The following is a 22057-nucleotide window of genomic DNA, read 5'->3' as shown; positions in this document are numbered from 1 at the left end:
AAAAGCGAGAAGCGAAAATGGTGTTCAGCGTTTGTTTTGAAGTGAGCCATTATAGAGGCAGTGCACAGCGAGTGTGGTGTTGCCAAGCTCCTTCCCCAAGATCTACACTCAGCACCATAGCTTTGAACTGCGTGAGATTTTCGCCACAATTGACAATTGACAGAAAAGTATGACTTTAATTTTGAAAGGCCACGACGGTTTAGGGCAGGTTACTTTCTGGGTCTGGGAACGCTCAAAATTTTTTCCCATATAAATTAATGGTAATTGTTTTTTCACTTTACGCCATTTCGGCTTACGAAAGGTTTCATAGGAATGCTCTACTTTTGGATAGCGGGGGAAACATGTATTAGGCCCTGGGGCTTTGCTGATCTTTATCCCCATTCATTTCCCTGGCACATTCCATCACTGCTCCCTCCATTACTCTCTACGTTTACTCTTATAATCCATCTTCTTCATCTTTAATTTTTGTCCTCCTTTGCTGAATTCTAAACTGCTCCAATCAGAATTACTTTTACTGGCAAGTTTATAAAGATCTTTTTGGATTTCTTGCTATTTCTTCCTACGTAAGGATTGATGAGACGTCTCTCCTGATGCTTTTGCAGCATCAAGTTATTCAAAAGATTTGCTTGTAGTTCATGTATGCATTCATTAGATATTATTCATTGCTCACCTACTATCAACCTAAATAATAAAGTCACCTGATCTATCATGACTAACTTGCATCATTATAGCTTCTATCTTCAGATTCACTACCTTAGTTTCTGACTCACTTTCCGATAGAATGCAGAACTCTTATCATGTTATGGTTACTCTTCCTGAAAGGCTGATAAAGAATCAGATAGAAAATGTATTCTCTTCTCATTCCACAATGCCTAGTCAAAGATAGTCTGTATGTGAGTTGGTGCCTCAAAGTATTCTTCTAAAGGTAATCATGTAAGCAGGAAACCCTCCCCCACAGTACTAAGACTAATTTGATGTGAGCAATCTCTATGTGCATTAAAGTCCATGATAACATCTGTATCATTCTTGCAGGCACCTCTGTTTTCCTATTTAATTCAATCCAATACAATACCACTGCGGAGATAACCTCACCAACATTTTCTACCCTTAAGATTCAATACTAGGTTCTAATGCCTGCATCATTTGTTTCAGTTGATTTGTGGATAAATATCCACTAGGACACTGAGGATAATAAGTTCAAAGTTCAAGGCTCAAAGTAAATTTTATTATCGAAGTACATATATGTCATATATACAGCTCCGAGATTCATGTAGATGTGCTCAGTGATTGGGATGGCTTTAGCTGTGATGTACTGGGCCAAATCCACTATTTTTTGTGGGAGTAAAATAAATAATATGAGACATTACAGAGACTTGGATGGTGCAGGGTCAGGACTGGCTACTTCAAGTGCCAGGCTTTAGATGTTTCAGAAAGGACAGGGAGGGAAGCAAAAGAGGTGGGGGTGTGGCACTGTTGATCAGAGATAGTCTCACGGCTGCAGAAAAGGGGGAAGTCATGGAGGGATTGTCTACGGAGTCTCTGTGGGTGGAAGTTAGAAACAGGAAGGGGTCAATAACTCTACTGGGTGTTTTTTATAGTCCACCCAGTAGATTCTGGATAGGTGTAATGATAGCAGGGTTGTTGTGGAAGGAGATCTTTAATTTCCCAAATATTGACCGGCATCTCCCTAGAGCAAGGGGTTTAGATGGGGTGGAGTTTGTTAGGTGTGTTCAGGAAGGTTTCCTGACACAATATGTAGATAAGCCTACAAGAGGAGAGGCTGTACCTGATCTGATACTGGGCATTTTGGAGATGATGATCTGTGTTTAATTGGAGTAAGGGGAAATGTGAGGCTATCAGGCGGGAACTTGGAAGCATAAATTGGAAACAGATGTTCTCAGGGAAACATACTGAAGAAGTGTGACAAATGTTCAGAGGATATTTGCATGGGGTTTTGCGTAGATACATTCCAATGAGATGGAAAGGATGGTAGGGTACAGGAACAGTGGTGTACAAAGGCTGTTGTGAATTTAGTCAAGAAGAAAAGAAGAGCTTACAAAAGGTTCAAAAAACTGGGTAATGATATAGAAGATTATAAGGCTATCAGGAAGGAGTTTAAGAAAGAAATTAGGAGAGTCAGAAGGGGCCATGAGAAGGCCTTGGCTGACAGGATTAAGGAAAACCCCAAGGCATTCTACAAGTATGTGAAGGACAAGAGGATAAGATGTGAGAGATTAGGACCAATCAAGTGTGACAGTGGAAAATTGTTTATGGAACCAGACGAGATGGCAGAGGTACTTAATGAATACTTTGCTTCAGTAGTCACTACAGAAAAGGATCTTGGCGATTGTAGGGATGACTTTTAGTGGACTGAAAAGCTTGAGCATTTAGATATTAAGGAAGTGGATTTGCTGAAACTTTTGGAAAGCATCAAGTTGGATAAGTCACCGGGACTGGATAGGATATACCCCAGGCTACTGTGGGAAGCGAGGGAGGAGATTGCTGAGCCCCTGGCAATGATCTTTGCATCATCAATGGGGATGGGAGAGGTTCTGGAAGACTGGAGGGTTGCGGATGTTGTTCCCTTATTCAAGAAAAGGGAGTAGAGATAGCCCAGGAAATTACAGACCAGTGAGTCTTACTTCAGTGGTTGACAAGTTGATGGAGAAGATCTTGAGAGGCAGGATTTATGAACATTTGGAGAGGCATAATATGATTAGGAATAGTCAGCATGGCTTTGGCAAAGGCAGGTCATGCCTTACGAGCCTGATTGAATTTTTTGAGGATGTGATTGAGCACATTGATGAAAGTAGAGTCGTAGATGTAGCGTATATGGATTTTAGCAAGGCATTTGATAAGGTACCCTATACAAGGCTTATTGGAATACTGAGGAGGCATGGGATCCAAGGGGACATTGCTTTGTGGATCCAGAACTGGCTTGCCCACAGAAGGTAAAGAGTGGTTGTAGACGGGTTCATATTCTGCATGGAGGCCGGTGACCAGTGGTGTGCCTCAGGGATCTGTTCTGGGACCCCTAATTTTTGTGATTTTTATAAATGACCTGGATGAGGAAGTGGAGGGATAGGTTAGTAAATTTGCTGATGACACAAAGGTTGGAGGTGTTGTGGATAGTGTGGAAGGCTGTCAGAGGATACAGCGGGACATTGATAGGATGTAAAACTGGGCTGAGAAGTGGCAGATGGAGTTCAACCCAGGCAAGTGTGAGGTGGTTTATTTTGGTAGGTCAAATACGATGGCAGAATATAGCATTAAGGGCAAGACTCCTGGCAGTGTGGAGGGTCAGAGGGATCTTGGGGTCCGAGTTCATACCACACTCAAAGCTGCTGTGCAGATGGACTCTGTGGTTAAGAAGGCATACAGTGCATTGGCCTTCATCAGTCGTGGGATTGAGTTTAAGAGCCGAGAGGTAATGTTGCAGCTATATAGGACCCTGGTCAGACCCTACTTGGAGTACTGTGCTCAGTTCAGGTTGCCCCTCTACAGGAAGGACATGGAAACCATAGAAAATGTGCAGAAGAGATTTAGAAGGATGTTACCTGGATTGGGGAGCATGTCTTATGAAAACAGGTTGAATGAACTCAGCCTTTTCTCCTTGGAGTGACGGAGGATGAGAGGTGACCTGATAGAGATGTATAAGATGATGAGAGGCATTGATCGTGTGGATAGTCAGAGGCTTTTTCCCAGGGCTGAAATGGCCAGCACGAGAAGGCACAGTTTTAAGGTGCTGGGGAGTAGGTACAGAGGAGATGTCAGGGTTAAGTTTTTTATGCAGAGAGTGGTGAGTGCGTGGAATGGGCTGCTGGCGATGGTGGTGGAGGCAGAAGCAATAGGGTCTTTTAAGAGGCTCCTGAATAGTTCCATGGAGCTCAGAACAGTAGAGGGATATGGGTAACCCTAGGTAATTTCTAAGGTCAGGCCATGTTCATCACAGCTTTGTGAATTGAAGTGTCTGTATTGTGCTGTAGGTTTTCTATGTTTCTAAAATGCAGAATATAGTGTTACAGTTAGAGAAAGTGCAGAGCAGGTAGACAAAAAGGACAAGACCATGACAGGATAGATTTGAGGACAAATGTCTGTTTTAAAGTACAAGGTTGCTCCTGGCTTTGTTTCTGGGATTTAGTATTAAAGTGGGGTCTCAGAGACCTTACGTTTGCAAAGTGAGGTAAGGTTGTAATAGAGATTCCTTTTTTATATTTTAACATCTCAAAGGCATCTTAAATACTTTGATGCCTCAAAGTATTTCTTTCTTCCTCTTTCTGACACAATGATATAGTTCATTTCTAGGGCTGCTGAATTACTGGAATTTTGCTCTTTCAATAAATGACTTTTTTGGCTGCATTCTGCAGGGATGGAATGGTCTGGTATCAGCAGAACGAGGGAAATAGTCCTCACTCCCACTCACAGCACATTCTATTTCAGCGTCAGGATCATTCAACACCAGACTGGATGCATCAGCATGTGGATGCAGACTTTGGCTAAGGTGAGGAGCACATGAAGTGGGAGGTCTTTGTAAACATCTAGTGGCAGTCTGCCAATTCTATAGTTAAGTATAAAATGGAATTTGGCAAGCAAGTGAATGGGGAGGATTTAAAACTAATAAGTCAGAGAGAACTTTTAGAAATGTTTTAAATAGGCAGATACTGTAGTAAAGAAATTGGGACACAAATTTCATGATCTCAGGGATGGCCATAGATATTTTTGGGGCTTTGCAGTAGGGATTGAAATGAATAGATGATTCGGAGCAAGAAGGCTGCGAGTGAATGGCTAAGGATTTCTGGAGCGAAGGCAGTTTTACTATTCGGCGTAAAAGAGAGGCTAGACTGTGCAGGCATGTGACGTCAGCCAGTAGAGCAGGAAAAGTTTAAAAAGAAGACTGCCATATCTAGCGGGCAGCGGAGTGAGAGGTAGCAGAGTCATAGGGTTTTGGCTCAACGGGCTTAGAAGGTAACGAGGCGAGATAGGTTTACCTGTGTTAATTGCAGAAAGGAAGTAGTATGTGTGTGAGGCCGGTTTTCTGTGCTTGGTGTCAGATGTGGGAGGTCCTGGAGTCTCCCAACCTCTCGGACAGCCATATCTGCAGCCAGTGTGTTGAGCTGCAGCTCCTAAGGGATCGAGTTAGGGAACCGGAGATGCAGCTCGATGACCTTCGGCTGGTCAGGGTGAGTGAGGAGGTGATGGAAAGGAGTTATAGGCAGGTGGTGGTCTCACCAGGGCCACGGGAGACAGACAAATGGGTAACAGTTAGGAGAGGGAAGGGGAAGAGTCAGGACTAGAGAGTACCCCTGTGGCTGTACCCCCTGACAATAAGTACTCCTGTTTGAGTACTGTTGGGGGGAGGGGAACGGCCTACCTGGGGGAAGCAACAGTGGCCATGCCTCTGGCTCAGAAGGGTAGGGAAGGGAAGAGGAAGGCAGTAGTGATAGGGGACTCTATAGTTAGGGGGTCAGACAGGCAATTCTGTGGATGAAGGAAAGAAACTCAGATGGTAGTTTGCCTCCCAAGTGCCAGGGTCCGGGCTGTTTCAGATCACATCCATGATATCCTGTGGTGAGAGAGAGAACAGCCAGAGGCCGTGGTACATATTAGTACCAATGACATAGGTAGGAAAAGAGAAGAGGTCCTGAAAGCAGACTACAGGGAGTAGAGTTGTTGTGATGGAAGATTTTAATTTCCCAAATATCAATCTCCCGAGAGCAAGGGGTTTAGATGGGGTGGAGTTTGTTAGGTGTGTTCAGGAAGGTTTTCTGACACAATATGTAGATAAGCTTACAAGAGGAGAGACTACTTGATCTGGCATTGGAAAATGAACCTGGTCAGGTGTCAGGTCTCTCAGTGGGAGAGCATTTTGGAGATAGTGATCATAATTCTATCTCCTTTACAATAGCATTGGAGACAGATAGGAACAGACAAGTTAGAGAAGTGTTTAATTGGAGTAGGGGGAATTATGAGGCTATCAGGCAGGAAACTAGAAGCTTAAATTGGGAACAGATGTTCTCAGGGAAAAGTACGGAAGAAATGTGGCAAATGTTCAGGGGATATTTGTGTGGAGTTCTGCATAGGTATGTTCCAATGAGACAGGGAAGTTATGGTAGGGTGCAGGAATCATGGTGTACAAAGGCTGTAATAAAAAACATCTCAGAAAGCTGGGTAATGTTAGGGATCTAGAGATTATAAGGCTAACAGGCAGGAGCTTAAAAAGGAAATTAGGAGAGCCAGAAGGGGCCATGAGAAGGCCTTGTTGGGCAGGATTAAAGAAAACCCCAAGGCATTCTACAAGTATGTGAAGAGCAAGAGGATAAGACGTGAAAGAATAGGACCTATCAAGTGTGATAGTGGGAAAGTGTGTATGGAAACGGAGGAAATAGCAGAGGTACTTAGTGAATACCTTGCTTCTGTATTCACTATGGAAAAGGATCTTAGTGATTGTAGCGATGACTTGCAGCAGACTGAAAAGCTTGAGAATGTAGATATTAAGAAAGAGGATGCGCTGGAGCTTTTGGAAAACATCAATTTGGATAAGTCGCTGGGACTGGATGAGATGTACCCCAGGCTACTGTGGAAGGTGAGCGAGGAGATTGCTGAGCCTCTGGCGATGATCTTTGCATCATCAATGGGGATGGGAGAGGTTCCGGAGGATTTGTGGGTTGTGGATGTTGTTCCTTTATTCAAGAAAGGGTGTAGAGATAGCCCAGGAAATTATAGACCAGTGAGTCTTACTTCAGTGGTTAGTGAGCTGATGGAGAAGATCCTGAGAGGCAGGATTTATGATCTTTTGGAGAGGCATAATATGATTAGGAATAGTCAGCATGGCTTTGTCAAAGGCAGGTCGTGCCTTATGAGCCTGATTGAGTTTTTTGAGGATGTGACTGAGCACATTGATGAAAGTAGAGTCATAGATGTAGCGTATATGGATTTTGGCAAGGCATTTGATAAGGTACCCTATGCAAGGCTTATTGGAATACTAAGGAGGCATGGAATCCAAGAGGGCATTGCTTTGTGGATCCAGAACTGGCTTGCCCACAGAAGGCAAAGAGTGGTTGTAGACGGGTCATATTCTGCATGGAGGCCGGTGACCAGTGGTGTGCCTCAGGGATCTGTTCTGGGACCCTTACTCTTCGTGATTTTTATAAATGACCTGGATGAGGAAGTGGAGGGATGGGCTAGTAAATTTGCTGATGACACAAAGGTTGAAGGTGTTGTGGATAGTGTGGAGGGCTATCAGAGGTTACAGCGGGACATTGATAGGATGCAAAACTGGGCTGAGAAGTGGCAGATGGAGTTCAACCCAGATAAGTGTGAAGTGGTTCATTTTGTGAGGTCAAATATGATGGCAGAATATAGTATTAATATTAAGACTCTTGGCAGTGTCGAGGATCAGAGGGATCTTGGGATCCGAGTCCATAGGACGCACAAAGCAGCTGAGCAGGTTGACCCTGTGGTTAAGAAGGCATACGGTGTATTGGCCTTCATTAATCATGCAGTTGAATTTTGGAGCCGAGAGGTAATGTTGCAGCTATATAGGACACTGGTTTCACCCCAAAAGGAGAACTGTGCTCAGTTCTGGTTGCCTCATTACAGGAAGGATGTGGAAACCATAGAAAGGGTGCAGAGGAGATTTACAAGGATGTTGCATGCATTGAGGAGCATGCCTTATGAAAACAGGTTGAGTGAGCTTGGCCTTTTCTCCTTGGAGTGACAGAGGATGAGAGGTGACCTGATAGAAGTGTATAAGATGATGTAAGGCATTGATTGTGTGGATAGTCAGAGGCTTTTTCCCAGGGCTGGAATGGTTGCCACAAGAGAACACAGGTTTAAGGTGCTGGGGAGTAGGTACAGAGGGGATATCAGGGGTAAGTTTTTTACTTAGAGAGTGGTGAGTGCGTGGAATGGGCTGCTGGCAATGATGGTGGAGGTGGATACAATAGGGTTTTTTAAGAGACTTTTGGATTGGTACATGGAGCTTAGAAAAATAGAGGGCTATGGGTATGTCTAGTAATTTCTAAGGTAGGGACATGTAGGATTAAGGAGAACCCAAAGGTGTTCTATGTGTATGTGAAGAATAGGAGGATGACGAGAATGAAGGTGGGACTGCTAAAGGATAAAGAGGGCAACATGTGCCTGTAGGCGGAGGAGGTTGGGGAGGTCCTAAATGAATACTTTGCTTCAGTATTCATAAGCGTAAAGGATCTTGATCAGGATGAGATTGAAGTAGAGCGGGCCTGTGTGCTGGACAGTGTGGAGATTAAGGAAGAAGAAGTACTGGATCTTCTTAAAAACATTAAGATTGATAAATCCCCAGGGCCGGATATGATACACCCCAGGTTGTTGTGGGACTTGAGAGATTGCAGGAGCATTAGCTATGATCTTTGAATCCTCTTTGGCTGCAGGGGAAGTGCCAGAGGACTGGAGAATGGCAAATGTAATACTCTTGTTTAAAAAAGGTAATAGGGAGAAACCTGAGAACTATAGACTGGTGAGTCTTATGTCAGTGGTATGCAAACTACTGGAAAGGATTCTTAAGGTTAGGATGCATTTGGAGAAGTACAGTCTACTCATGGATAGTCAACATAGCTTTGTGAAGGGAAGATCATGCCTCACGAGCCTGACTGAGTTTTTTGAAGAGGTAACAAAAGAAATTGATGAGGGTAGGGCAGTGGATGTGGTCTACATGGACTTCAGCAAAGCATTTGACAAGGTCCCTCATGAGAGGCTCATCAGGAAAGTCATGAGGCATGGGATAAGTGGAACCTTGGCTGTTTGGATAAAAAATTGGCTGAAAGGAAGAAAGCAGAGGGTAGTTGTGGAAGGAAAGTATTCTGCCTGGAGGTTGGTGACTAGTGGAGTGCCGCAGGGATCTGTCCTGGGACCCCTGCTATTTGTGATTTTTATAAATGACATGGATGTAGAGGCGGAAGGATGGGTGAGTAAGTTTGCGGATGACACAAAGATTGGAGGAGTTGTGGATGGAGCTGCAGGTTGTCGAAGGTTACAAGAGGATACAGACAGGCTGCAGAGTTGGGCAGAAAAATGGCAGATGGAGTTCAATCTGGACAAGTGTGAGATGATGCATTTTGGAAGGACAAACCAGAAGACTGAGTACAGGTTTAATGGTCAGTTACTTAAGAGTGTGGATGAACAAAGGGACCTTGGGGTTCAAATCCATACATCTCTCAAGGTCACTGCACAGGTTGATAGGGTAGTTAAGAAGGCCTATGGGATGCTAGGCTTCATTAACGGGGGATTGAGTTTAAGAGTAGAGAGGTCATGTTGCAACTCCACAAGTCTGTGGTGAGACTGCACTTAGAGTATTGTGTCCAATTCTGGTCACCTCATTATAGGAAGCATGTGGAAGCTATGGAGAGGGTGCAGAGGAGATTTACCAGGATGTTGCCTGGTTTGGAGAACAAGTCATATGAAACAAGGTTAGCAGAGCTGGGACTTTTCTCTTTGGAGCGTAGAAGAATGAGAGGGGACTTGATAGAGGTCTACAAGATTATAAGAGGCATAGAAAGGGTGGATAGTCAGTACCTGTTTCCCAGGGCACCAATAGCAAACACCAGAGGGCATATGTACAAAATTAAGGGAAGGAAGTTTAGGGGAGACATCAGGGGTAAGTTTTCTACACAGAAGGTTGTGAGTGCCTGGAATGACTTGCCAGGGATGGTGGTGGAGGCTAAAACATTAGGGGTATTTAAGAGCCTCTTGGACAGGCACATGGATGAAAGAAAAATGGAAGGTTATGTGGTAGTGTGGGTTTAGTACTTTTTTAAAGGATTATATGGGTCGGTACAACATGGAGGGCTGAAGGGCCTGTACTGTGCTGTAATGTTCTATGGTTCTATGTTCAGCAGCGCTTTGAGGGCCGAAGGGCCTGTATTGTGCTGTAGGTTTTCTATGTTTCTTTCTATGTTTATATGCATGTTAGATCAACATGTTTTAATAATCTGTCACACTCACCCAGCTACAGTGGTGCTATAAAGTTTGTGAACCCTCTGGAACTTTCTCTATTTCTGCATAAATATGACCTAAAATATGATCAGATCTTCACACGTTCTAAAATTAGATAAAGAGTACCCAATTAAATAAAAAACACAAAAACATTATACTTGTTCATTTACTTATTGAGAAAAATGATCCAATATTGCATGTATTTGTTGGAAAAAGTATGTGAACCTTTGCTTTCAGTAACTGGTGTGAGCCACTTGTACAGCAATAACTTCAACCAAACATTTCCAGTAACTGTTGATCAGTCTTGAACATCGGCTTGGGGGAATTTTAGGCCATTCCTCCTTACAAAACAGCTTCAACTCTGGGTGTTGGTGGGTTTCATTGCATGAACTGCTTGCTTCAGGTCCTTTCACAACATTTCTATAGGATTAAGTTCAGAATTTTGATGTGGCCATTCCAAAACACAAATTTTCTTCTTTTTAAACCATTCTGTTGTTGATTTATTTTTGTCTTTTGGATCACTGTCTTACTGCATTATAGATATTCGTTAGATTTGTGAGACCATGGATTTGCCCCTTGGAAGGTTTCCAAAGCGCAGGCTTGGGCAGGGTTGTATGGGAGACCGGCAGTTGCCCAAGCTGCAGCCCTTCCCCTCTCCATGCCGGCAACGTCTTACTGCATTATCCAACTTCTATTAAGCTTCAGGTGACGGACTGCTACCCTGACATTCTCCTGTAAAATCTCTTGATACAATTTTGAATTCATTGTTCCCTCAACAACTGCAAGCTGTCCAGGCCCTGAGGCAGCAACGCAGCCCTAAACCATGATGTTCCTTCAACCATGCTTCATAGTTGGGATGAGGTTTTGGTGTTGATGCATAGTGCCCTTTTTCCTCCAAACAGCAATCTGCAAATCTGCCAATAAGTTCAAATTTTGTCTCATCTTTCCACAGAACATTGTCCCAGAAGTGTTGTAGAACATCCAGGTGGTCATCAGCAAACTTGAGACGCGCAGTAATTTTTTTTGAGGAGTGCTTTCCTCCATGGTGCCCTTCCACAAATGGCACTTTTGTTCAGTGTTTTTCTTGTACTGGACACATGAACAGAGACTTTAGCAAGTTCTACAGATTTCTGTAGATCATTTGCTGTTACCCTTGGGTTTTTTTCACCTCCTTCAGCATTGCATGTGTGCGCTTGGTGTGATCTTTGCAGGATGCCCACTCCTAGGGAGAGTAGCAACAGTACTGAGTTTCCTCCATTTGTAGATGATTTGTATTACTATCAACTGATGAACATTCAGGTCTTCAGAAATGCTTTTGTAACTTTCTCCAGCTTCATGCATCTCTACAATTCTTCTAAGGTCCTCTGAAAGTTGTTTTGATTGAGGCATGGTTTACATAACATGGTCTTTTTTGAGAAGAGCAGGCTCTGTCACTAATCTGATTTTGTGTGTCTCTTTTATAGAGCAGGAATGTTTCTCCACTTTGTAATAAATGCAACTCTGCTGATGCCTCTTTAATTCATATGTTTTGGTTTTGCCCTAACATTGAAAAGTTTTGGCGGGAAGTATTCCATACCTTCTCACAACTTTTTAGAGTCCAATTTGACCCAAATCCCCTTACTGCCTTGTTTGGCATTATTGCAAATGAAGATACAACTTTAAATACTCCTAACCTACAGGCTTTAGTTTTTACCTCTCTTTTAGCAAGGAGAGCAATCTTGCTTAAATGGAAAGAGTCTACCCCTCCTACACATCTTCAATGGCTACGTGATATTATGTCTTATTTAAATTTAGAAAAGATCTGCTGCTCAGTCTTAAATTGGAAACAATCTTTTTATGATATCTGGGGACCTTTCCTAAATTACTTTTCCAATTTATAAAGTTTAACAGTGCACAGACTTTTATGTATATTTTTATCTTCTCTTCTTAAGCAAATATGTTTTTTTCTCCAATTATCCATTATCATCCATCAGCTTTTTTCTTTGGTAGTTGGTAAGGGGTTGACTTTTTTTATATAAAAAATTCTTTTATGATGTATGACCTATCTTTAAATTTTTTATTACAGAGTGGTATACCTTTATGTGTTATGTTATAACATTTTGACCAATTTTATTACATTAAATGAATGTACACAAGTTATGTTGAGATGTATCTATGTGTTGCACTCTGTAAATCTTGTTTCTTCTTCTGAATAAAAATATTGTAAAAAGCAGGGCACCTCTGGCAAACCACACCTCCAATCTCATCTCATTGATTGGAACAGCTGACTCCAAAAGGCTTTTGTAGAAGGTATTATCACAGAGGTTAACATACGTTTTCCAACAAAAACATGAAATATCGGATCATTTTTTTCTCAATAAATGAAGAAGTAGCTTGCTTTTTATGTGTTATTTATTTAATTGGGCTCTCTATGTAGTTTTAGGACTCATGAAGGTCTGATCACATTTTATGTCACATTTATGGAGAAATAGAGAAAATTCTACAGGGTTCACAAACTTTCTAGCACCACTGTAATTCTAACTGAACATTGTGGAGGTACCATTGGCAAAATAAACAAGTACAATAGAAACAAATCTACAGGTTTCCTGAATATTCTGCTATACTCACTGTACACCCATGATTGTGTAGCCAAGTTTCCATTAAACTCAATATATAAGTTTGCTGATGACATCACAATTGTAGGCCGTATCTTGGGCAATGATGAGTCTGAGTACCGAGAGAAAATTAAGAACCTTGTGGCATGGTGCGAAGACAATAACCTATCCTTCAATGCCAGTAAGACGAAGGAATTGGTTGTTGACTTCAGAAGGAGTAGCGGACCACACAACCCCAACTACATCGGCAGTGCGCAAGTGGAACAGGTCAAAAGCTTTAAGTTCCTCGGGGTGAATATCACAAATGACGTGACTTGGTCTAACCAAGCAGAGTCCACTGCCAAGAAGGCCCACCACTGCCTTTACTTACTGAAAAAGCTGAAGAAATTTGGCCTGTCCCCTAAAATACTCACTAATTTTTATAGGTGCACTGTAGAAAGCATTCTTCTAGGGTTCATCACAACCTGGTATGGAAGTTGTCCTGTCCAAGACCAGAAGAAGCTGTAGAAGATCGTGAACCTAGCCCAGCACATGACACAAACCAATCTTCCATCCTTGGACTCTCTTTACACCGCACGCTGTTGGAGCAGTGCTGCCAGGATAATCAAGGACAAGACCCACCCAGCCAACACACTTTTCGTCCCACTTTCCTCTGGGAGAAGGTTCAGGAGCTTGAAGATTTGTATGGCCGGATTTGGGAATAGCTTCTTTCCAACTGTGATAAGACTGCTGAACGGATCCTAACCTGGATCTGGACCATACCTTCTAAATATCTAGACCTGACTTGCACTACCGTACTTTCCCATTTCTATTTATGATTTATAATTTAAATTTTTATTATATTTACTTTGATTTGTACTTCAGGGAGTGCGAAGCGCAGAAACTGTGATGATTGTACGTTCTAGTATCAATTGGTGACAATAAAGTAAAGTAAGTATTCAATTGCATGTCCATACAAGAAAAGACTTGCTGGCTGGGTTTACTTCCAGCTTTCAGCCTTGCTGATACTCTCTCCGAAACAAAAATCACATGAGATAGGTTAAAATAAATAATCAGTGTAGGGAAAATCCAAGATAATAGCACAATTTCTCGGCCCTGCACTGTGCTACACCTTTCTGGAGATGGGCTTTATATGGCTTTGTTAGCAGACTTTCTTTATATGCTTAACCTCAAAAATATTTTGTAACTTGTGTAATGTGTTGATTGACTATAAGCAATAACATTTTTTTAATACTGGAATTGATTAACTCTAATGATTGAGTAAGAAACAGAATTACTGAGGAGAGTGAACTAAAATCAAACCAGATAATGGAAGATTAAGGGGAGAGGGTGAAAAATTTGAATAAGAAAAATGAAATGATAACCAGTTAAAAAATGAAAATAAGATCACTATTTGCAGGATTGAAACTAAACAATTTAAGTTATTACATTTCTGGGCCAGAGAGTCGAATTGGCATTGCATTAATGACTACCAAGTTACTTCAAGTTACCACACTTGATATTTTTTCAGTGTAATTTGCAAACAATGCACACATGCAACTGCTAATGTGAAGAAAATGACAGAGTAGTCCAAATCAACCAGGAAGTTCTGGGTATTCACAACTCAGGAATGGATCATTAAATCTCCTGAATTTACTAGCTGATTTGCAGAATAATAATGGCATGCTTAATTAACAGAAAACTACTTTTTCAGCAAGATCCGGCTCATTGAGCTACAGGCAGATGTGCTTGGGGCAGGCTGAAGCTCCCTAGAGTGCTGACCTGCAGACAAGGGGGTCAGGGAAAGAAGGTTATACACGAAAACACCACAGATAGGATTATCCATGTTGTTGCCATCATCCCAGGGAAATGTTCCTGTGGAAGCAACCTTTACTTCCTGCTGATTCCTGTTAATCAGCACTGAAAACTCCAATATAAAAAAGGAAATGCCCATACTTTAGTTAATACTTTCAGATTCAGGAACAATGGTTTATATTTCAATTTGTTTTCAAGACAGACTTTCAAAATAGTGCTAGTGCAAGGGATTACTTACACAATTTATTTCAGTTCATTTCTTATTTATCAGTCTGTTTGGAACAAGATAGGAGGGCTGAAGGTGAAGAGATGTTATGATATCCCTTTTTTGTGAGAAATGGAAGCTCATGCCCGTCCTGTGGTCTATCACTTGGACATATTCTCAATAAATGGCAGTTAGAGACCACACCTGTTAATTATTTACACAAATCTCAACTGAACACAGCACTGGGTATGAAGACCATTACTGATATACTCTAAATAGCTGGGTAAAAGTTGAATGTTTCTACAATAGCACGTGTAGCCCGAAGATTCTCCACATACAGTTTAATGCAGACCTAATTACTTCAATTTCAACGACCCTCCAAGAAATTACAGAGGTGCAAATTAAAGGAATCTAAATAAGATACTTGTTCCAAAACAGCCAGGGGGGTAATCATGTGTGAGAAATCTGTACCAATTGCTTCTGATGCAGGCAGCATGATAATCTAATTTCTCCTGACCACTTAGGAGACTGTCTCATGCAGCTTCAGTGTATAGTTCATTGGCCACACACGTCACCAGGAGCCCAGTTTCATGAGCGGATAGTGCAAATTTGTGCCAGCCTGCTCTGATTAAAAGCAAACTGTATCCTCTTAAAGGAAAAGTGCAACATAGTTGCTTTGTTTGACTACAAAAAACAACTTGGGGAGGTGCCAAGAATCAGAATTACGTTTATTATCATTGACAAATAAAGTGAATATTTTTTTTGAGCAAGTAGTGCTGTGCAAAGGCCATAAAAATGTATATATTACAAAAATAAATAAATAGTTAAAAAGGAATAACAAGCATTCATGGTCTGTTCAGAAATGTGATAGTGGAGGGGAAGCAGCTCTTCTTGAATCATTGTCTATGACTAGCATGTCTATGAGGAAGCTTCTGTTGTTTCAGACGCAGCAATGGAGTCATAGAAACATAGAAAACCTACAGCACAATGCAGGCCCTTCACCCCATAAAGCTGTGCTGAACATGTCCTTACCTTAGAAATTACCTAGGGTTACCCATAGTCCTCTACTTTTCTGAGCTCCTTGGACCTATTCAGGAGTCTCTTAAAAGACCCTATTGTTTCCACCTCCACCACCATCTATTCCACGGACTCACCACTCTCTGCGTAAAAAACTTACCCCTGACATCTCCGCTGTACCAACTTCCAAGCACCTTAAAACTGTGCCTTCGCGTGCTAGCCATTTCATCCCTGGAAAAAAGCCTCTGACTATCCACACGATCAATGCCTCTCATCATCTTGTACACCTCTATCAGGTCACCTCTCATCCTCTGTCGCTCCAACAAAAAAAGGCTGAGTTCACTCAACCTATTCTCATAAGGCATGTTTCCCAATCCAGGCAACATCCTTGTAAATCACCCTTTCTATGGTTTCCACATCCTTCCTATAGTGAGGTGACCTGAACTGAGCACAGTACTCCAAATAGGGTCTGACCAGGGTCCTATATAGCTGCAACATAACCTCTTGGGTTTGAACTCAATCCCACGATTGATGAAGGCCAATGCTTTGTATGCTTTCTTAACCATAGAGTCAACCTGCGCAGCAGCTTTGAATGTTCTATGGACTCGTACCCCAAGATCCCTCTGATCCTCCACACTGCCAAGAGTCTTACTATTAATACGATATTCTGCCATCATATTTGACCTACCAAAATGAACCACCTCATGCTTATCTGTGTTGAACTCCATCTGCCACTTCTCAGCCCAGTTTTGCATCCTAACGATGTCCTGTTATAACCTCTGACAGCCCTTCACACTATCCACAACAGCCGCTACCTTTGTGTCATCAGCAAATTTACTAACCCATCCCTCCACTTCTTCATCCAGGTCATTTATAAAAATCACAAAGAGAAGGGGTCCTTGAGGCACTCCACCGGTGACCGACCTCCATGCAGAATATGACCCATCGATAACCACTCTTTGCCTTCTGTGGACAAGCCAATTCAGGATCCACAAAGCAATGTCCCCTTGGATCCCATGCCTCCTTACTTTCTCAATGGGGCCACTTCACCATTTAATGGGTTACTGAAGTTTACCTATGGAATCTGGAGTAGCTGAGAACTGAAATGTAATTAAATTGTGACTAACTTTCCCATTCTTGAGAATAATTACCTCTGAACAGCTTTAGGTCTCTGTATACAGTAGTGCCTATCAGTAGGTAGTAGTCTTCTTTGTAGTTCTTGGCTGTTTTGCATTATCAGTGGAGAGAAGAATTGTGATGTAATGTAATCCATTGAATACACTTAAATCAGGCTCAATTAGACAAAATTTCAGGTAGAATATCTTGCATACAAGGATGTCTAAAACAATCTAAATTTGAACTGGGCCATTTTTCAGGAGTAGCTGGCAAGTACATAAACATAATATTCCTTAAATATATAAATGGAGGAGGAGCTTAGGAGGATTAATGGCACCTAACGGTGACTCCTTTGCTTGCACCTTTGGAAACAGTTCTATTTCCATCTTTAATATCTCTATTTTTCCCTTTCAGGGTTCTTTTGAAGACCCTGACCTCGAGTTGCACGCTGACTATGGTTCTTTGCAGGAGTGGGACCCCCTCTTGTGCCGTTATTCGGCATGCCAAGGGCTTGGCCTAAGAGCTCAGCTCGCCTTCGAAGGATCGAGATCTCATGGCTCTGGAGACGGGCGGATTGAAGGTCGGTGTCTGGGCAGATCAGTGTGTCATGGGAGATGGAAGATCTGTGTGCCCAGAGACCAGAGATCTTTGGGCACAGTGCTAGAAAAAAAAGTGACACAACAGACTTTTAGCATCATAAACCAGCAAGTTGTTTGTTATGCCTCCCCTCTCGCTGTGAAATGGAGACATCCCTTTCTCCCTTATTAGGGAGAGAGAGAGCCTGTGGTATGTTGAATACTGGATGGACAAGTAGTCTTTAGAGTACTGTGAGTTTGTGTCTTTGCTGTTCCTTTGCTCATGCTTGTGTGCCTGGTGGCCGGTGCAAATGCTCTTTTTTTGCTGGTGGGGGGGGTCGTTATTTGCTGCCTCTTACACATGGGAGAGGAGGGGGACTTTGGGGTTCTAACATTTAACCGTCATTCATTCTTTGGGAGCACTCCTCCATTTTCGTGGATGGTTGTGAAGAAAAAGCATTTCAGGATGTATATTGTATACATTTCTCTGACATTAAATGTACCTTTGAAATGGAGCATGGGTGGGGGCTGACCTATTTTTATGCCACTTAAGGAAAATATTATGTGAACAGGTGTGCTGACTGGCTTAGCAGCCTCACAATTCTTATGTTGCTATTAATTATAGATATAGTTTCAATCTGTAACCCTATAGACCCAGAAATAAGTCTTCCAATTCCAGTCGTCACCATTACCTCCTTTTCTTTCTGGTGCAGCACCACCTTCTTGCACCTCTAACACATGACAGATGTCATCAGCTCACACAAAATATTAATGAAAACCATGGACTGATTGATTGGATGCCTTTAGGCCATGAAATCAGACTACCAAGTTGCGTGTGATCATCAGGTTTATCGAATAACTGTGTCCAAGTAAAAAATAACAAAGCTTCGATACAATAATGACATAGGAAAACAAAAACTTAGCAGCAAGATATATTCCTGTTCTAAAAGTTATTACACCACAAAGCTACATGGTGTTTATTCAATACATTAGGGAAGTTAATGAGAGTGTTTAAATGTTTTCATTTCCATAGTTATAAATTTTTATAGCACACTAGCATAGTAAAAATCATACATTGTGCAGTGCACAAGATTTAATGTTTATTGAGTGTATTATGTTACTCTTTACTGAGAGGGTGTTAGAAAGAGCATATATGATTTGGGGATTATGCTAGAAAAGGCTATGGATATCCGTTCACTTCACAATGTCCTGAACAATCCCCCTTGTTCACTGCCCCCAGCCCCCTTAGTTTTGTAAACACATAAAAATGAATTTAAAGGATTGGACATTATTCATGAAACTGAGGAGGAAAGTGAGGCATCAGGCAGCATAACATTTCTTTGAACATTAAGTAAGAGGTAGCAGGTAGTTAGATGTCCTGAAATATCAGTAACAAATATTGAGTATTTAACTGCTAACAGGCTAGGATATTTTCTCCTTGTTCCTTTAACACTAATTATATTTTTAACAAAGTCTCTCTCTATTTAGTAGTACTAGATAGTGAGGATATTACACTACAAAAAACACAATAATTTGTTGTAAATACAATTTAAAAAAAATACAACACTGAACGTAGTGGTTAGCACAATGCTTTAATGTACCAGTGATCTGGGTTCATTTTCTGCTGCTGTCTGTAAGGAGTTTATATATTCTCCCTGTGACCATGTCGGTTTCCTCCAGGTGCTCTAGTTTCCTCCCATAGTCCAAAGATGTACTGGTTGGTGGGTTCATTGGTCATTTTAAATTGCCCTGTGTTTAGGCTAGCATTAAATCATGGGTTGCTGGGTGGCATGGCTCAAAGATCTAGAAGGGCCTATTCCACACAGTATTTCAAGAATATATAAACATTCATAAAAAATTTTTCTTGCTGAAAGTAGAATGTAAGTCACTGTACAAAAACATTCAAAGTTTTCTAAAAAGAAAGAACAGTAACGATTACATTCTGTAAGATGGTTGATCTGATTTCATCTGGAAATAAAACATAGTGAAACCTGCTTAACTGCTGAGTTCCTTCAGCATTTTGAGTGTGCTGCTGTGAAATCTAAATATCCATTTAGATATAACCTGCTCATGTCAACAATATTAACATGCAACTGAATAATATCATTAAAGGACTAGAAGTTTCCTTTCAAGAAACAGAAACGTTGGAAGAAAATGGGCTGGGAAATTCAGAAGTGTTAAATGGAAGGTGCCTTTACATTTACTTATTATGACAATACATACCTAGAATCTCACAAGTGTTTAGAGAAAGGATTTCACAATCTGTTACAGAGTACTGTAATAAGTTATACAGAAGTGCTTTAAAAAGTGCATTATAAGATAGCAAAACGAACATTTTGTATTTCAGACAGTACCGGCAATTACTTCAACCCATTGTTTGAAGGATGATTTAGATTGTTCTGGTGAGTGTTTCACACAAGTGAAAAGAAGGTAGAAATTACACATACCACTTTATGTACTACAAACATCAGAGCTTCAATTAGTAATACAGGCTCTCTTCCTTTAATGAATAAACTGGAAATATGAATACTGAGTGTTGATTCTAACTCTTATAAAATAATAGATCACTGAAGAAATTTTTGCAAAAGCAAACTTTCTTAACAACTCTGATGCTACACTACAAAGTATTATTTCTGTTCTCCAGTCTATGATTATTTCTACTCTGTATCAGTTCATTCAAGCTTCAGAGTCATTATGGGTGTGCATGCAGGAGTATTAGAACATCAGGTAATGATTACAATTTGTGCCCTTTTTAACCACAGTTAATCCTGACTGTGGCATAGAATAACTTTCCCTCTTATTACAACAATTTATGCCTGGCTTCAAATTACTTATAAGAAGGCAGATTAAAATTATGAACAGTTTATTAAGATATCATTTCAATAATTTAACAGTCACAAGTCTTCACTCAAAGTGTTATCAAACAGAATTTTCATTTGAATTTAAAAATTAGCTTCATTTAAACTTTCACCTTAACTTCTTCCCCACCACTTAGCACTTTATAGTCTTACATTGGAGATTTCCCAGTTCCATGCTACTGTTTGGACTTTGTCTCCGTTAATTTAGGAGAGAGCATAAAACTTGCATCATTGGGGTCTACTAGGAAAGAAACACCTTGTTGTTGTTCTGATAAGTCTATCCATGGCCTCCTCTACTGTCAAGATGAAGCCACACTCAGGTTAGAGGAACCTTATATACTGGCTGGGTAGCCTCCAACCTGATGGCATGAACATTGACTTCTCTAACTTCCATTAATGCCCCTCCTCCCTTTCTTACCCCATCTGATACATTTAGCTTTTCTCCCCCCTTTTTTTCTCTCTTTCTGCCCATCACTCTGTCTGTTCTCCATCTCTCTCTGGTGCTCCCCTCCCCCTTTCTTTCTCCCTAGGCCTCCCGTCCCATGATCCTTTCCCTTCTCTAGCTCTGTATCCTTTTCGCCAATCACCTATCCGGCTCTCAGCTTCACCCCACCCCCTCCGGTCTTCTCCTATCATTTCACATTTTCCCCTCCCCCTCCTACTTTCAAATCTCTTACTATCTTTCCTTTCAGTTAGTCCTGACGAAGGGTCTTGGCCCGAAACGTCGACAGTGCTTCTCCCTATAGATGCTGCCTGACCTGCTGCGTTCCACCATCATTTTGTGTGTGTTGCTTGAATTTCCAATATCTGCAGTTTTCCTTGTGTTTACCTTGTTGTGTGGTTTCTTTTTAAGGATATAATGCCCAACTCTCTTACCAATGCACTGAAAGCCTTTGAGACACACTATTAGCCGTTTTCTAAGACATTGCTCACTGAAAGTAAGATCCAATGCCAATGTATTCTTATGCAGTTAAACCATTCTCTGGACAATTTACTGACATGTTTACTAAGAACTGTTGGGTTGAAACATTGGATCATTATCTCTTAACATGTGTTATCTGCACTCCTTTGTATAAAGGCATGTTTCCCTTACACAGCATATCAAAGCATCCATTATATATAATACAGAATGTTTTACTACGTGGCCACATAATAACCCCTACAGTATGTTGTAAAGTGAGCGGAGACCTAGCCATGGACTAATCCAGAATGGAAAGATACCTTCAACCCAACTTGACCTTGCCCATTATGATGTCCATCTACACTAGTTTCATTTGCTCATGTTATGTGTATATCACTTTCAAGTTAAGTGATACAACTAATGTATCAGCTGCTTTGCAGGGATAACTAATCAGTTACTTACTACTTCTACTCTAGATTAACAATACAGTGATGCTATTACATTTCATTTCTGCATACATTTTAGAGTCCACAACTTTTGCATAAACTTATTCTAACAGGAAAAAATGTGAGAGACTTTATACCAAGTTCTACAGAGGAAAGAGTAATGGGTTGTAGTTTGTTTGTAACTGTTGAGTTAAAAAAAAACAATATTCTTCTGTTCATTAAGAAAGGAAGATCAAAAAGTACCATTTTCTGAAGTACTTTCACATCAGACTTAAGCCTTGCATAACAAGCTTTGCACTGTCATCCACTATCTTTGCACCTACGTTTTACAAATTAATCCCAACATTGATTGAGGGAACTATTGTGCTGGTATAGCAGTACTCTATGAAGATATAATGCTAAATTATATGCTAATATGCTAAAATGCTAAATAATGCTAAACTAAACATAATGCATTTTAGAAGATGTCAGTAGGCTCTTGTCCGTCAACATAATATTACAGGAGGCATAATGTCATATTCTATTGCTTTTAAAAGTAACAACTACTTGATGCTTTGAACACGCACAGGGAAATATTTTGAA

At 41.1% G+C, this 22057-nt stretch overlaps 1 long non-coding RNA gene across 1 annotated transcript; it reads left to right on the top strand.

Moving 5' to 3' along the window:
- Positions 1–4445: 4445 nt before the first annotated feature.
- On the top strand, positions 4446–20715 carry LOC132382693 (uncharacterized). The gene is made up of 3 exons (XR_009508453.1): positions 4446–4501; positions 13428–13493; positions 17110–20715. It is a non-coding gene; the product is annotated as an uncharacterized LOC132382693 (long non-coding RNA).
- The last annotated feature ends 1342 nt before the right edge of the window (positions 20716–22057 follow it).

Source organism: Hypanus sabinus, chromosome 2 (genome assembly GCF_030144855.1).
Source record: "Hypanus sabinus isolate sHypSab1 chromosome 2, sHypSab1.hap1, whole genome shotgun sequence".
In the NCBI taxonomy this organism is placed as follows: domain Eukaryota; kingdom Metazoa; phylum Chordata; class Chondrichthyes; order Myliobatiformes; family Dasyatidae; genus Hypanus; species Hypanus sabinus.
Note: the sequence above shows the minus strand (reverse complement) of the source record. Positions and strands in the feature narration are given on the sequence as shown.